The sequence below is a fragment of the Castor canadensis genome, chromosome 13, assembly GCF_047511655.1.
Source record: "Castor canadensis chromosome 13, mCasCan1.hap1v2, whole genome shotgun sequence".
NCBI classification, from domain to species: Eukaryota; Metazoa; Chordata; class Mammalia; order Rodentia; family Castoridae; genus Castor; species Castor canadensis.
The window spans coordinates 104,905,953-104,922,268 of record NC_133398.1 but is presented as its reverse complement, the minus strand read 5'-3'; the positions used below and the strand labels follow the sequence as shown (position 1 = coordinate 104,922,268).

The 16,316-nt window shown below is 48.0% G+C and overlaps 1 pseudogene; it reads left to right on the top strand.

Annotated features, from left to right (window-relative positions):
* The first annotated feature begins 7,236 nt into the window (after positions 1-7,236).
* Positions 7,237-11,402, top strand: LOC109702961 (fidgetin-like protein 2; annotated as a pseudogene).
* The last annotated feature ends 4,914 nt before the right edge of the window (positions 11,403-16,316 follow it).

Sequence of the window (16,316 nt, the reverse complement as noted above, 5' to 3'; positions counted from 1 at the left end):
ACTTTGGGTACTAGGGAATTACTCAAGATATTTTTAAGCACACACATTCTTTTTGTAATATCTTAATTCTCACAGTGTCTCAGCATTTATCAAAAAATGTCTAGGTTTTTTGGTGCTCATTTAATTCCTATTTCTTTAATCACCAACCAGGTGTGGATACTTTTAACTTTGTCCTTTTTCTTGGCAGTCCTGAGGGTTCAACTCAGGACCTCACACTTGCTAGGCAGGTGCTCCACCACTTGAACCGCTCCACCAGCCCTTTATGTGCTGGTTACCTTGAGACGGAGTCTTTCCCTAGGCCCAGGCTGGCCTGGACCAACCGTAATCCTCCTATTTGTACTTCCCTGGTTAGCTGGAATGACAGGTGTGCACCGCTGACTTCAGCCATCAGTTGTGATGGGGACTTGGTAACAATTTCCCCTGCCTGGCCTCGGACCATGACCCTCCCAATCTCTGCTTCCCAAATAGCGAGGATTATAGACTTGAGCCACAGTGACTGTTTCATTATGCATTGAGAATATAATCTAATAGTACAGTGTAAAAAGGATTCCTCCTTTATCTTCTAGTGGAGAAACACCATTTTCCCCATAAATTTGATGTTTTGTTTGTTTAAAGTGAATTCAGCAATCATCTTGGTAGAGACTCACCACCTTAGAACTCTGAATACATGTGCACTTTGATCATTCCCATCCTTTCTAAAGATTTGTCTCTCTCTGCTAGATATTTTCTACTTCTTAAAATAGTCCATATTTTTCCTTTGAGTTGATACACATATAACGTACAAGAAAAGTCTCAGTGTATACCATCTCATTTTCCTAAGTTTATTTTCTAAGACTCCTGAGGAGTTCATAAGAATAAAACCCTGAAAGATAGCCTATGTGTAATGAGGACACAGCCACATGCACATGCCTCTAAGACACACAGAAGCCCACAGAAGCTGTGCTCACTCTGGTGGGCTACTTTCACTGTCACTTGTGTTCAGAGATGTCATGGTACCATCACTGAGAGCATGATTAGTCTGGAGCATGAGTTTGTGGCAGTAATGAGCAGCTGACGGAATGACAGTAATAGCAGTGCTTAATTCTCACACTTATAGGAAGGAAGACAGATTAATGGTGTCATCACCCCATGGTTGTGTTGTCTGAATTACCATTAACAGGAGGGGGACCTGTGTTAGAAACTTTAGCTAACATGTAGTATGATAATAACAAAGGCTATCACCACGAAGAGTCTTCAGTTCTGAGGGAAGGACTTTGGTAGCAGTGCCACCTATCCCAATGTGACCTCGTTGCCCTGAGTCTCTCTCAATGATATTCAACCCATTGAGAAAGAATGAAGTTTGTAGACTGGGATTTTTTTTTTTCAAATGTAGTGATTGTAAATCTGTTTCCCAATCACATGCCTTCAGAAATGATTCATAGAATTAGACATTAAATTCTTACCAGAAAGAGCAGAGTGTCCTTCCCCAGGTCAGGGCTGCATACTGCTTGTTCAGAGCCCTCTCAAAATGATGCCAGCTTTTAAGTGGTAATGCATGCACTTATCTGGAGTTTTGCTCTAGATTAAAAGCCATGTATTCCTTTACTTATGATTTAAGAGATATTTTCTCAATGCAAATGGCAAGCCCCTCCCCACACCAGCCTAAAGACATGGTAACTCAATCTACCCCAAGCACTGTAATTTGTAAAAATACTCTAAAAGTGTTTAGTATGAAGAGCTCAATTCTTTTTTTTTTTTCATGCAGTTTTTGTTTTATTTTATTTTTTGGCAATACTGGGATTTGAACTCAGGGTCTCACCCTTTCAAGGCAAGCACGCTACGACTTGAACCATACTCCCAGTCCTTTTTGCTTTAGTTTAGTTTTTGCAATTTGGCTTAGGCTGGTCTCAAACTGTGATGCTTATACTTCTGACTCTTGAGTAGCTGGGATTACAAGCATACCCCACCATGCCCAGTGAAGAGCTCAATTCTGAGGACAGGGAGCTTATCTTTGTTTCATATCCCTTGAAAGAAAAAGGTAAGAAAATATTTTTTTTGAAGTCATTAGAGGGCTGGCGGAGTAGCTCAAGTGGTAAGAGCACCTGCCTTGCAAGCATGGGGCCCTGAATTCAAACCCCAGTGCTGCCCCAAAAAAGTCATTAGCTAGGTGCCAGTGGCTCACGCCTATAATCCTAGCTACTCAGGAGAATCACAGTTTGAAGTCAACCCAGGCAAATAGTTTGCAAGATCCAAACTTGAAAACCCATCACACACACACACACACAAAAATAGGGCTGGTGGAGTGGCTTAAGGCGAAGGCCCTGAGTTCAAGCCCCAATACTGTGAAAAACAAAGTCATTAGCTATAATTTATAAGAAGAATATTATAAAAATATGTAGTGTATAACACTGTGTGAAAGACTTATAATTAATGGGAAAGATGCATAATTATTGAATGCTTATCCAAAATGTCACTTGTAGATTATTTGGGCTGTGTTATTGGGTTTGATCTCAGGTGTTGGAGGAAGAGGGTGTGATTTTGGCAGCCCTGCAACCCCAATCCAGGAGGACATTACTTTCCTAGAGCTTCAACAGTAAAGTCCCACAAATGGAGTGGTTTGAATGACAGAACCTTATTGTGTCATAGTTCTGGAGGCCAGAGGTTCAAGATAAAGGTATCGGCAGGGTTGGTTCTTCCAAGGGCTCTGAGGAGACAAGCCTGTGCCTCCCTTAGCTCCCTGTAGCCTTAGGATTTATTCCTTGCATGGTCTTCTCACCACAAAGGTCTGCCTCTGGGTTCAGATTTCCCCTTTATAAGGACGTGGTCATATTGGAACAGGGCCACCCTAATAACCTCCTTATTTGATCATCATCACAGTCCTTATTTCCAAATCAAGTCATATGTGCAGATAATGAGGGTTAGGAATTCCATATCTTGGAGGGAGGAACAAAAATTCAACACTTACCACAGGGGGCCTCAGTTTAGACATGACTCTGTAATTTTCTGGTTTATTCTTTTAATTATAAAAACACAAAACATAACATTTACCATCCTATTCATTTTAAAATGTGGTACAGTAGGGTTAACACATTGGAGTAAAGCATCCCACTAGAAATTTCCATCTTATAAAACTGGAGCTCTGTACTGAGTAAGAAACAATTCCCCATATCCCCTCCAACAACCCCCGGCAATCACCATTCTACTTTCTTTGTTTCTAAAAGTTTTAATTTAGATGCCTTACATAGTGGGATCATGCAATGTTTGTCTCTTTATGACTGGTTTATGTCATTTTCCATAATGTCCTCACGGTTCAACCATATTGTAGAGTATGACAGGATTTCCTGTTTGAGGCTAAATAACTTTCCATTGTGTATGCACAATACATTTTCTTTATCTGTTCATCCATCCATCCATCCTTCTGTCCATGCATCCATCCATGCATTCATCCATCCATCTCCCCATTTATTTGTCTCCCCACCCATCCATCCATCCATCCATGGACATTCAGGTTGCTTCAATTTCTTGGCTATTGTGAATAATGCTGTAGTGAGCGTGAATATGTAGCCATCCTTTCCAGCTCCTGTTTTCAGTTCTTGTGGATATAAACTTAGAAGTGGATTTCTGGATCATATTGTAATCCATTTATAATTTTTGGGGGGAGCAGATATCCAAATTCTGTCAGGTGGGGCAGAAATCTGTCTTTTGGTAGCCCCCCAAAACCTGTGTTGAGTGCATGCTCCCCTCACCTCCCACAACTGGGCACTTTCCCCAGTCACTCCAAGCTGATATGAGGTCCTCTGGAGCCACATCAAGCCACTGAGTTCTTTTCTTCCCCTCCCCCAAGCACCCAAGTACACTGGTTCCCCTTCCCTGCACAAGCCATATGGAGAGGAAGGCCAGTCCCTTGATCACCTCCCTTAAAGCCAGACCACAGACACACGTCCATTCTTCTCCTTCCCTCCAAAACCAATGCCATTCACTGGGCTTTTTCTCACAATGGTTTTGTGCTGTGCCAGCTTGGAGAAGCATATATCATGGTCAAAATGAAATGACTTGACTTGTCTTCCCAATTCAGGGTGACCATTCTCAGCTTTGAGCTTGCCTGAGGTCCTGTGAATTCTTGTTCTGGAATTCTCACAAAGACTCACTCTTGTTAAGTTGGGGTCTCGGAGCGGGGGAGGGAGGGTGCAGAATGAGGTCTGGGGCTGCCTATTCCAACATCTCTGGTATCATTCTCCATTTTCTGTGCATTTCTTAACAAATCTTCAAATGCCTCCCTGATCCTGAAAGCAGGGAGTCCACTTAATTCCATCACTTGCACATTGCAAGGAGAAAAGCAAGGAGGCTGTGTTCTGCAAATCATTCCTGGCATTTTATTTTCTTCCTCCTCCAATGTAACAAGTTCATGGTCAGCAGTGGAATGGGATGTCTTCTGGGTTAGACAGAAAATAAGAAAGATGGAGCTCAAGATCTCTATGTTAATGAAAGTCGCTCCAATTGACTGCACTAAACACACTGGCTTTAGAATCCGACAAGTCACAGACCAGCCATCCCAGCTCAACTACTCAGTGCACAACGTCGGGCAGCTTCAAGTCCCTGAGTTTTCATTCTCCCGTAAATAATGCCACCTCCGTCATTAAGCTGATGTGTTTAATAACGTATGCATAGTGTCCAGCCTAGAACACAGGACATGGAAGGCACTCACAGGATGCTCTGTGCTGCTTCAGTCAGCCAAATGAGAAGAAAATCTGTAGAAATAAGTCAGGTGAGCAAGTTCAAGGACATACCATAGACATATGGAAAAACGTTGCTTAATCCAGAGCAAAATGTGGATGTGCTTAAACTTTCAAATGATAGCTAGGATCTACTTCATAGTGCTATAAACCACTTGCCCCACACAAAGTATTTAGTCATGTCTTGCTAACTAAATATCATGGTGAATTGGTAAGTTTTACTTTTGTACTTCTTATCTAGAAAAGTGTTTTAGAATATAAAACATTAACAAACTAAGCCAGAGCTGGAAGGCTGGATAGATATGATGAAGGGTGGTGACCAAAGACATTGAATAGGCAGCAAGAAAAAAAAAATCTCACATTTGATATCATCATCAGTTTTGCTTCAGTAAGTAGTAATAGAAGACATGAAAACAGTGACCTGTCTCAATGCCAAAAACCTCTCACAGTCATTACCTGGTTGACTTGAACCTTAAAAAATAACGCAATGTCTTGTATTGACTCAACCTACCAGATTTCTGATATGTTTTTAAAATTTCAAGGAAATATTATCAACTTATATAATTAATTAAATTCACCCACGAGATCCCAAAATGCATTTACTTATTTATTTAGGTGGTACTGGAGTTTGAACTCGGGACCTTATGCTTGTTAGGCAGGAGTTCTAACCTTGAGCCATGCCCCCTGACCTTTTTGCATTAGTTGTTTTTTGAACAGGGTCTCATGCCTAGGCCCAGGCCATCCTGGTCCTCCTATTTGTGCTTCCCTTATAATTGGGACAACAGGTGTGTTCTTCCACATCCAGCATTTATTAGATGAGATGGGGTCAGTGAACTTTGCCCAGGCTGGCCTTGAACCTCGATTCTCCCCATCTCCATTTCCCAGGTGGCTGGGATCATAGGCGTGAGCCACTGTTGCCTGGCCTGGCTTGCATTTAAAGCACCACAGTAGTATCTATCTACTTGCTCTTACCAAATAATAAAAATAAGCCAGTCTATATACACGTGAGTGTTGAAAGTTTACTCTCAGACAAATGATATCATTAAGACTTTGCATTCATGACAGTAATGTAGAAAATGTCACATGGAGAACACTGAGTCGGACTATAGCAGAACAGCCCATGTGCCATCCTCCTTACCAGGAAGCCATGCACACCGCTCTCCTCATCCACTACCTGCTGACTGATAGACCAATATTCCAGAGTCAGCAAGTGCTGCAGGACCCAGTGCCAGCTCAGTGACAGTTTATATCATGATTGATTTAATTATTTTTTTGTTTGTACTAGGGTTTGAACTCAGGGCTAGGCAGGCACTCTACCAGTTGGGCCCCACATCTACCCATTTTTTTTGCTCTGGTTATTTTTGAGATAGGGTCTTTCTTTTTGCCTAGGCTAACCTGGATCACAATTCTCCAATGTTGCACTTCCCATGGTAACTGGGATGACAGTCATGTGCACCACTGAGCCCAGCTATTAACTGAGATGGGGGTCTCCCAAACTTTATGCCAAGGCTGGCGTTGAACCGTGATCCTTCCAATCTCTGCCTCCCAAGTAGCTAGGATTACAGGCTTGAGCCACTGTACCTGACTATATTGTAACTTATTTTGCCCTAGACAACTTCCTCTGCAGAGATGTTAAGAGGAAAGAGATGTTTTCCCAGAGAAATTACAAAATAAACATATTATGAATAACATCATGAACAGGTGAAAAAGTTCATTCATTTGTTCATTTACCATTATTGAGTGCCTATTACATGCCATTGTTCTATGTTGATAAAATCATGCACCACATAACTACATTTTGATCAATGAGGGACCACATACATAAGGGTGGTCCCCTGAGATTACATTGCCTGGTGTCATCACAGCATCTTAGTTTGTGAAAGTCACTCTGTGATGCTCCCACCATGACGAAATTACCTAACCCTGCATTTTTCAGATGGTTTCCATTGTTTTTTTATTATTATTAATTTATTACTGTTGTACTGGGGACAACAATATTGTGACATTTACAAAAGTGCTTACAACATATCACATTTGAATTCACCCCTCCATCATTCTCCTTTATCCCCCCTCCCCCATTCCTGGAATAGCTTCAACAGCCTCATTTCTCCATTTTCATACATGAGTACAGACTATTTCCACCATATTCACCTTCACACACCCTTTCCTTATGTCTTCACCCTCCTCCTGGTGCCAACACCCAAACAGGACCCATTTTGCCTTGTTAAATGCCGCAAGACTGTGACATAGGAATCACACATTTATTAAACAGGTACAAAGAAAAACTAATGTATGCATCTTTGTCTGTGTCGGTACATTAAACTGTTAAAAATGAAAAAAATCTTCCTCAGTTGGAGTCTTAGAATAAGAACTGCTTGAGGGGAGCCAGGGCCCGCGAGGGAGGGCGCTGGGGGCGGGCGAGGGGAGGCGGGGGTGGGGGTCCTGCCTGCTGTGGGAGCCGGGGCCGCCCCTTGTCCGGCTACCCCCACTGCCCAGTCCCGCTCCCGGCCGCGGCAGCCGCAGCAGCAGCGGCTCCAGGATGGTGAGCGCCGCTGCCCCCCAGCCCCGGCCTGTCGCCCCCGGCCCGGTCCCTGGGCCGGACGTCCCCCCAGGCCGCGCACACCCACCTAGGACCCGGCCGGGATGCCGAGCTCTGTCGAAGACGCACTGGACACCGGAACACGCCCAGCCCCTCAACCAGTGGCCAGAGCAGCACCTGGACGTCTCCTCCACCACACCATCGCCGGCCCACAAGTTGGAGTTGCCCCCCGGGGGTCGCCAGCGCTGCCACTATGCTTGGGCCCACGATGACATCTCTGCCCTCACTGCCTCCAACCTCCTCAAGCGCTACGCCGGGAAATACTCGGGGGCCCTGGACTCGCCCTACGAGCGCCCGGCCCCTGGGCGGCTACGGCGATGCCACCTTTCTCAATGGCGCCAAGGGGGACCCTGAGTCCTGGCCTGGGCCGGAGCCGCCCTACCCTTTGGCCTCACTCCACGAGGGCCTCCCGGGAAGCAAGCCAGGCGCGGGGGAAGGTTCCGGGGGCCTCGGGAGTTCCCCGGTTGTAGCGGTAACCTGCCTGAAGCCCTGTATGCGGACAATGCGTGCGGGGGCCCGTCGGCGGCTACCCGGCACCGGGCTCCTGCGCGCAGTCCAGCGCCACACTGGCCCCGCCGCCCCCGCCCCCGCCCGGGTACGGCCCCTCGGCGCCGCTCTACAACTACCGCGCGGGGGGGGCTACGCGGCGCAGCCCGGCTACGGCGCCCCCCCGGCGCCCCCCGACCCCCTGCCTACCCTCGGGCCTGGCGGCGCCCACACCGCTGCCCGCGCCCGCGCCGCCCCGGCCCGCGCCCACCTCCTACGGCTTCCAGGCGGCCGTGGCGGGCGCCGAGGCCGGCGTGTCGCTGAAGCGCAAGGCGGCCGATGAGGGCGCAGAGGACCGCCACCGCAACTACGTCTACGAGCCCGCCAAGGCCCCCGCGGCCGACGCCACCTCCTACCCCGCCGCGGACAACGGCGAGTGTCGCGGCAACGGGTTCCGGGCGAAGCCGCCGGGAGCCGCGGAGGAGGCGTCGGGCAAATACCGTGGCGGCGTGCCTCTCAAGGTGCTGGGCTCCTCCGTCTACGGCCCACAACTTCAGCCTTTTGAAAAGCTCCCGGAGCGGACCCCGGCGCCAACTCCACGAGGAGGCTTCGCAGTGCCGTCGGGGGACTCTCCCAAAGGTGTGGACCCGGGGGCGCTAGAGCTGGTGACCAGCAAGATGGGCAGACGTGGCAGGCCAGAGCGCGCTCAAGGCGGCGCTGGAGGAGGAGCTGGTGTGGCCCTTGCTGAGGCCGCCCGCTTACCCGGGCAGCCCGCGCCCTCCGAGGACCGTGCTGCTCTTTGGGCCGCGAGGCGCCGGCAAAGCGCTGCTCGGCCGCTGCTTGGCCACACAGCTGGGCGCCACGCTGCTGCGCCTGCGCGGTGCGAGCCTGGCCGCGCCGGGCGCCGCCGAGGGCGCGCGCCTCCTCCAGGGCGCCTTCGCGGCCGCGCGCTGCCGTCCGCCCGCAGGGCTCCTCATCCGCGAGCTGGGTGCGCTGCTCCGCGCCAGGGACGACGGCGCCAGCGCCCCACAGCAGGCGCCGCTCCTGGCCCACCTGGACAGCGGCTGCGGCGCGCGGGCTGACGGCCTGCGGTGCTGGACGAGGCGACCCGCCGGCGTTTTACCCTCCGCTTCTACGTGGCGCTGCCTGACAGTCCCGCCCGAGGACAGATCCTGCAGCGGGCGCCGGCCCAGCAGGGCTGCGCGTTGAGCGAGCGAGAGCTCGCGGCCCTAGTTCAGGGCACCCAGGGCTTCTCTGGGGGCGAGCTGGGACAGCTGTGCCAGCAGGCAGCGGCTGCGGCGGGCCTCCCGGGACTGCAGTCCCCTCTCCTACAAGGATTTGGAGGCGGCGCTAGCCAAGGTGGACCCCAGGGCCTCCCCCACGGAGCTGGACGCGTTCGTGGAGTGGGACAAAATGCACGGCTCCGGACATTGACGGCGCGCGGGGGAGGCCGCGGGACTCCCCGGCTCTCCCTCCCTCCGCGTCGTAGGAGTTGCGAGGGCTCTGCCGGTGGATTTGCTTTTCGTGGGAAGGAAAATGCACTGCCAGGCAGATCGATGCCATATGCGCCGCGTACTCAGGTTTTTCCTATTTATTGTGGACGGGAAGCTCTCCATGTCTGCCGGGTGGATGGGGGGAGGCCCACATGGGCTGGCACCCCGGGCCTAAGGAACTCCTGCTTTCTCGCCGCAATCCTTTTGTGTCCTCTCTGTCCGAATGGCTCGCTCCTTCCCCATTCCCCCTCTGCATTTGCTTAGAATTCTCTTCCCCTCACTTTGTCATTACCCTCCCCCCCAAGCCCCGAAGCTGTCCCTCTTCCTCTTGCTCCACCCTCTTGTCTCCATCTCTCCATCTATCACCCTCTGCGCTTCTGCTCTCTCCTGTTCATTCTGGTGTGCCCGTGCTACCGTCCCTATGCTCCAACGCCCCTCCCTGCCTTCTGTCCCTCTCATTCTGTCTCATGCCTGTCCCTTGGCAGGAGATCTGAGGGTAGTGGGGCTAAGGAGGGGGGAGTAGGGAATCCCTCACCCACTCCCTTATCCCTTACCCAACTGAAACCCTGGGTCTTGGGGAGGGGAGGACAAGCAAAGGAAAAAAAGAAAAAAAGAAAAAAAAAAACACCCAAAGAAGCGGTTTTTTGTTTGTTTTGAGGGGAAGTCCCAGAAGCGTAGCTTGTTTAATGTTTTAGGCCTCTTATTTTTGTAAGATGAGTAGAATTTGCTGTTTTTCTTTTTCTTTTGACAACTCAGGAAGAAAGTGACCTCAGAAAGAATGTTAGAATTTGGCTGCTCTCCCGTGTGCCCCCATCCAGGGGAGCAAATTGTCCCAGAAGACTCCGAGAGACCGTGGGGGGAGGGCAGAGGAAGACCCAGACACAAACCCACTGTTCCTGGGACAGAAGCAGAATGTATTTGTAAGGGCTTCCTCCCCAGGGCCCGGTTTGTGGGCAGGAGTAGAGGGATGGAATTTGAGGGGGGTGGGTAGGTCTTGCTCCTCTCAAGCTTCTTTCTCCTCTGGGCCCCAGCCCTCAGCTTCAGGTTTTCTGTGAAGGGCTATCCAGAGTTGGGGTGCTCTTCCACATTTCTTGCCCTAGATAGGGTGCCCAAATTTAAGGTGACGAAGGCAGAAAGTTCCCAGAGAGGTCATCTCACCAGGCCCTTCCCTGCCTAGGGAGAGGTACCCCATAAAGTCTGCCAAGGATTCCCCCAGGAGGGAAGAAGGTCTAGCCACAAGTCCCGTTGGGCTCAGATTCAGCTGCTAGCCCTCAGCAGCCTTCTCTCTGAGAGCTGTGGGAGGGAGAGCATCCCTCAGCAGAGAAGGTTCGTGAGAAATGTGCCTCCCTGCTCCCCTAGAGTCCCAGGCCTAGGCCTGGAGATGGGCAGGGTATTGTCCCTGACATCTCAGCTCTGAGCCTGCTGACAACCATATTCCTCTCCTTCCCATCAGTTTTTCTTGATGGTCCCCCATTTCACAGCCCTGAACTTTGGTCCAAAGGGGGGACACCTCACCCTCCTCCTTTCCTCCCTCCTGCCCCAGCCTCTCCTGTCCTTCCCTGCCTGCCCCTGCAGTCCTAGTCTGCCACCTGTCTCTCCCAGAGGGAGACATTTTGGCCCAGGGTGCTGAGGGCTGGTGCTGGCCTAGGAGGGCTAATAGAAAGCTGCTCTGTGTCCCCTTTCACCCTTGGTCTCTCCATGAGCCTCCTCTCTCTGGAACCAGCCAATCAAGTGCTGGGCTTGGTGCCTCAAAGCAGTGTTGCTGCCAAAGATCCTTTAGGGAGCAAGGAGTGAGGGGGTTCTCTCAGGTGTATGTGTGGGTGGGTAGGTGGAGGGTGTTGTGGAAGTGTGGTTGGGATCCCAGCCATCCCTTCAAGAGGCAGGCAGCCCTATGTGTGTGTGTAGGGGGTAGAACTGGTGGACCAAGCCCCAGGGTCCCCACTGGTTCCTCTGCTGGGATCTTCCTGTTCCCCAGGCTTGGGAGCTTTGCACAAGAAGACAGCCCCCAGTCTATGGCCCCTAGCTCAAGGGCACAGGGTGGGGAGGCAGAGCAAGTGCAGCCCTGGCAGTGTGTGTGTGTGTGTGTGTGTGTGTGTGTGTGTGTGTGTGTGTGTGTGTACATACCAAAGAATCCAGGGGTGGGGTGTGGGCAGGGCACGCTGGCCCTCTGCTTCCTCCACTCAGATTGGATTGGGATCCTCCAGCTGTAACCATTTCTACCTCATTTTGCTGTGTGTTGTACATGGACGTATTTATCTCCTGTCTGACGATGCTCTGCAGTTGTGGTCTGTCTACCTCAGAAGAGACTGTATTTTAAAAGAAAGTATTACACAGTATTAAAGTGATGATGTGCTTTCCAGAGTGGGGGGGGGGGAATAAGAACTGCTTGATTCACTTCCTGACAGAATTTGATGTATCTTTGGAATGTTGAAAATAAAATTATAATAAATACAGGATAGATGCTTAAGAAGATAGACATATTTAGTTGATTTAAGCACGATATAATATATACATGTATTGAAACACCACATGGGCTCCATTAATACATTCATAGTTTTATGTTTTCATGTATCAGTGAAAGAAATAAATTTAATTCATAGTTCAAAAGAGTAGAAAAAAATTTAAGTTTTTTTTTGAAGTAAAGGAAATAAAACAGAACTGCTTCAAGAGATGATGCAGTGATAATAACCCAATTACAAAATTTCTTCCTGACTCTGAGAAGGCTTGTTTGATGTTTCAGAAGTTGTTTTGGGAGCTCAAGCAAAATCTTTTGAAATTTGCGTTGTATAGATTCATCAACACATCATCATATGACTGTTGTTATAGAAGCTCCTCTCCTGGCTTTCATTTGTAGGAAACGTCAACATGACCCCATAAAAAGAGCACGAATTGATAAAGAACCTCCCTCAAAAAATATTTAGGAGCTGTTTCCTCCTGTAGACAAGTAGTTTCTGATGGGGTTTGATTTGGCACTGTGCAGTCTGTGCACCTGGCATGATGTTCTTAGTGTTTTTTTTTAATTAGAGTATGCATCAGTGGTGACATCAGAAGCAAAATGCATCAGAAGCAAAATGTTCAGACTTGCTAACAAACTTAACTATAACATGCGATAAAATTATAGCTCAGATCATAGTAAGGAGGTTGCAGATTCCTCCAGTTAAAAGAGACCCAACAGTGTCCATTTAAGTTCCTGGTACTGTGGCCAACATGTCTGGGACCTGACCAGAGCCCAGTGATCTTCCTGGAAGCCCAGTCGGGGCCTCGCTCCGAGTGAATGAGACAGGCCTCGCTCAAAGCAGGTGGAGGCCTGCTTTATCTACTCAGAGAAATTCTAAAAACCAGATTGATGCTTACAAGAACTGTATAGCATTGGTAATGCTAATATTTCATCTGAATTCCTACCTCAGAATACAGAAGGGTCTTGCAAAATGTCCCTACTCAAAAAAGGTGCATCTATCCACTTTAGACATTTCAGCGGATGCTCTTTCTTGTTAAACTCATACATAAAGTCTATTGCATCACTAGTTGGAGACTTTTACAAAAGGTGATGGGACAGCCCGAGCTACTTACTCATATTATTGTCATTTTCATGAATTCATAAATGAATCACTGACTGAGGAAGCAGAATTTTACAAATCTTCAGGCTGCATCCAAAAACCTGTACACAGCACTCTGACAACTCTGAGTTGTGCAAAAATGTATTTGGATTCTGCTTCTAGACCATAGTTTATGCAGCAAACCTGCCCACTCACCAGACTACAATAGTAAGCCAAGGCTAAGAGCTATGGGAGCATTGTTTTAAATATCAGATTCATTTAAAATTCCCTGACACCTGAACATCATATGGGTGAATTCATAAATGTTAACTGTCTGAAAGCATAAGCAACGTGAGATCCACGAAATTGAACTGTAAGCACATCCAAGTACAATCTTTTTTTTTTTTTTTGGCAGTACTGGGATTTGAACTCAGAGTCTCACACTTGCTAGGCAGGTGCTCTACCACTTGAGCCACTCCACCAGCCCGTTTTTGTGTTGGGTATTTTTAAGATAGGGTCTTGTGAACTATTTGCCCAGGACTGACTTTGAACCACGATCTTCCTGATTTCTGCCTCCTGAATAGCTAGGATTTACAGGCGTGAGCCACCAGTGCCCAGCCCCAAGTGCAGTCTTTAGGACTAGCTTTTCAAATATCATAATACAATTTCAGAGGCCGATTTGGGAAGGATGCATTCTAGCTCTCGGTGGTGTACTCTCCAGCGTGATGGTCTCGTCCAGCTTTCTGAGGCCTTGCACACTCCCCAGCATTGTAGCTCAGCACCTTCATGAGGCTATGATCTCTTCATCTCAGTCACATCAGGATTCAATCTTCCCTGATCCTCCCTGTTGGAACCAATGGCACCAAGCCCTTGACTTTCATAGCATTAAAGCTATTTTGTACTTACTAGAAAGTCAGACCTGTGGAGAGGGAAGGGAATCTTGCTTGTTTGCCCATGCTCCATTCCCAGAGCTGAGCATGACTTCCCCACGAAAAGCTCTGATCAGATATTTCTGGATAAATAAATTCGAATACCACTTTCTCCAGTCTTCTCAATGTACTTGTCTGAGTATTGGGAAGAACAAGAATGCTACAAAAGCTGTGTTTATTCAGCCTAAATTCTCCCCAGGACCCACATGCCATGTATGTGTTAGCCTCTGTGGCTGCTGTAACAAATTACCACAACTGGGTGACAACAGAAAGGTTTCCTCTCACATTCCTGGAAGTTGCAATTCCAAAGTCAAGGTGTCGGGAAGGGTTCTCTCCCTCTAGAGGCTCAGGGGAGAATTTGTTCTTTGCTTCTTCCAGCGTCTGCTGGCTGTTGACGGACCTTAACTTGTGGCCTCATCATTCCAGTCTTTGTCTCCATGGTCACATGGCTCCTTCCATCACACTTGCCCCATCTGGAAAAGCCAGGGTAATCTCCTCCTGTTAATATCCTTAACTTAATAACATCTGCAAAGATTCTTTATCCAAGTAAGGTAACATTTACACATCCAAGGACTGGGAGTTGTCACCTTTAATGACCATCACCCAGTCTACTGCAGTAGACATTGAATAAATACACTGAATTTTAATCAATCCGTTGGTTGATTTCAGATGTCCTGCTTTTAATGCTGCTTTCCAGACCACACTGTGATATTTCCTGAAAAAGACATCCAATGATCATGGCTTGTTTGCAGGCTACTCACTGGGTTGTAGGATGAGAACAGTATTATTTGCCACTGTTTTCTTTCTCATAACTGGTTCTGAACTGTGTCCACAGCCTACAGTGAACACCAACCTGCATCTACTCTCATCTCAGTCGTCACTCAGAACCCATTCTCACCCTCTGCTCTGACTTCAGTGGCTTAGCTTTGCCACATGGCAGGGCACCCTCTCCCATCCTTTTTTTGTGGCACTGACATAATAGGAAGACTTATTTTCCATCTTTATTTTCAACAAATTATTCCCTTGCTCCACTCAAAATGTCATCCAACAGACTTCAGACCTGCAGAGTGGGGCTAGCTGATGTCACTGCATATAAAACTCAGCTCTGCTGTTTTTCAGCAAAAGAAGTGGCTCACTGGAGTGACCTCTCGGCCTAAAATCTAGGTACTAAAGCTGGATCTCAGCTTAGTCCCCAGCTGGGATAAACTTCAGTAAGCTACAAGCTTGAGGGACAGATGAGCCAGGACCAAGAACTATGACTCTTATTTTATACATGAGGTCTGTTCATCATTTCCTATAAATCCTCTTGATCTAGCTACCATAGTTGTTTGTCTTAAATCCTCAAATCAGGTTAGCAAATTAAAACAAGCACTTTGATTTTTTTGACCAATTTAATTCCTCAAAAATCTCTTCCATAGGAGCCCACTTAACTACTGTCAAAATATATGTTTAATTTTATATAGGTGGAAGAAGGCTGGTGCTTCTTTTAAAAAATAGCTCAGTGATCCAGGTGTGGTGGTTCATTCTTGAAATCCTAGCTACTCAGGAGGTAGAGATCAGGAGGACTGTAGTTCAAGGCCTGCCCAGCAGAAAGTTAGTGGGACCCATCTCAGCCAATAAAAAGTTGGGTGCAATTGGTGCACACCTGTCTCCCCATCTACATGGGGAAGCAGAAATATGCACAGTGGTCCACGCTGGCCTGGGCATAAAGTGAGACCTATCTCAAAAGTAACCAACACAAAAAGGCTGGCAGAGCTTGCTCATGAGATAGTGGGCCTGCTATTTGGGGCCCGCCCCTCCAAAAAAAAAAAAAAAGCCTAGTGTAGGAAACAGCACTTTCAGATGTGGTTTTTGGCTTGCCACGTGTAAAGGAGAGATGCCCATGTCATCAAACAATTTCATTTATATACATTTCCATAAATAAGTATGAAGTTAGAAGGATATCTTCAAGGACTCAAATCACAAAGAGGTTTACCAAACTCCAAACGGGCTCAACTGTGCAATTGCAGAGTAGACGTAAGGTGTAAACACGCCCTCACTCAGTGACAGCTGTGGTCCTGGGGACCAGTCTTTACACTCCCTCTCCTTTGCTTCCAGTGATATTTTTGAAGCTGTGCTTGCAGACAGCATCTTTTGACACGCACATGCAATAAACTCCTACTGGGTACCTTCTAGTTACTACACTGCCTGGGCCAAACACTATATGTATTTCATATAGAACTCTGAAAAGAAATCGAATCCCTGCCACAAGGAATTCATAGTCATGCAGGGCCAGTACTAAGCAGGGAGGTGACTAGGGAGCTCTTGGAAATGGTACAACATGGCCAAAAAGCAAAAGAGGGAGAGGGGATTTCACAGGGGTGAGAGGATGGAAAGGGGCCTCGCAGGGGAGGCAGTTTGGTAAAGCTTTACCAAAGCTTTAGACAGAGAAGAAAATGAACTTCCTTAGGTGAAAGAACAGTGCACCCACAATGTGAAGACATGAGTATTTCGGGTTGTCTCCCAAATAGCCTTCAGATGGTGTGGATCAGGGAAGTTGGGAGAACTCTCTGAAAAAATCA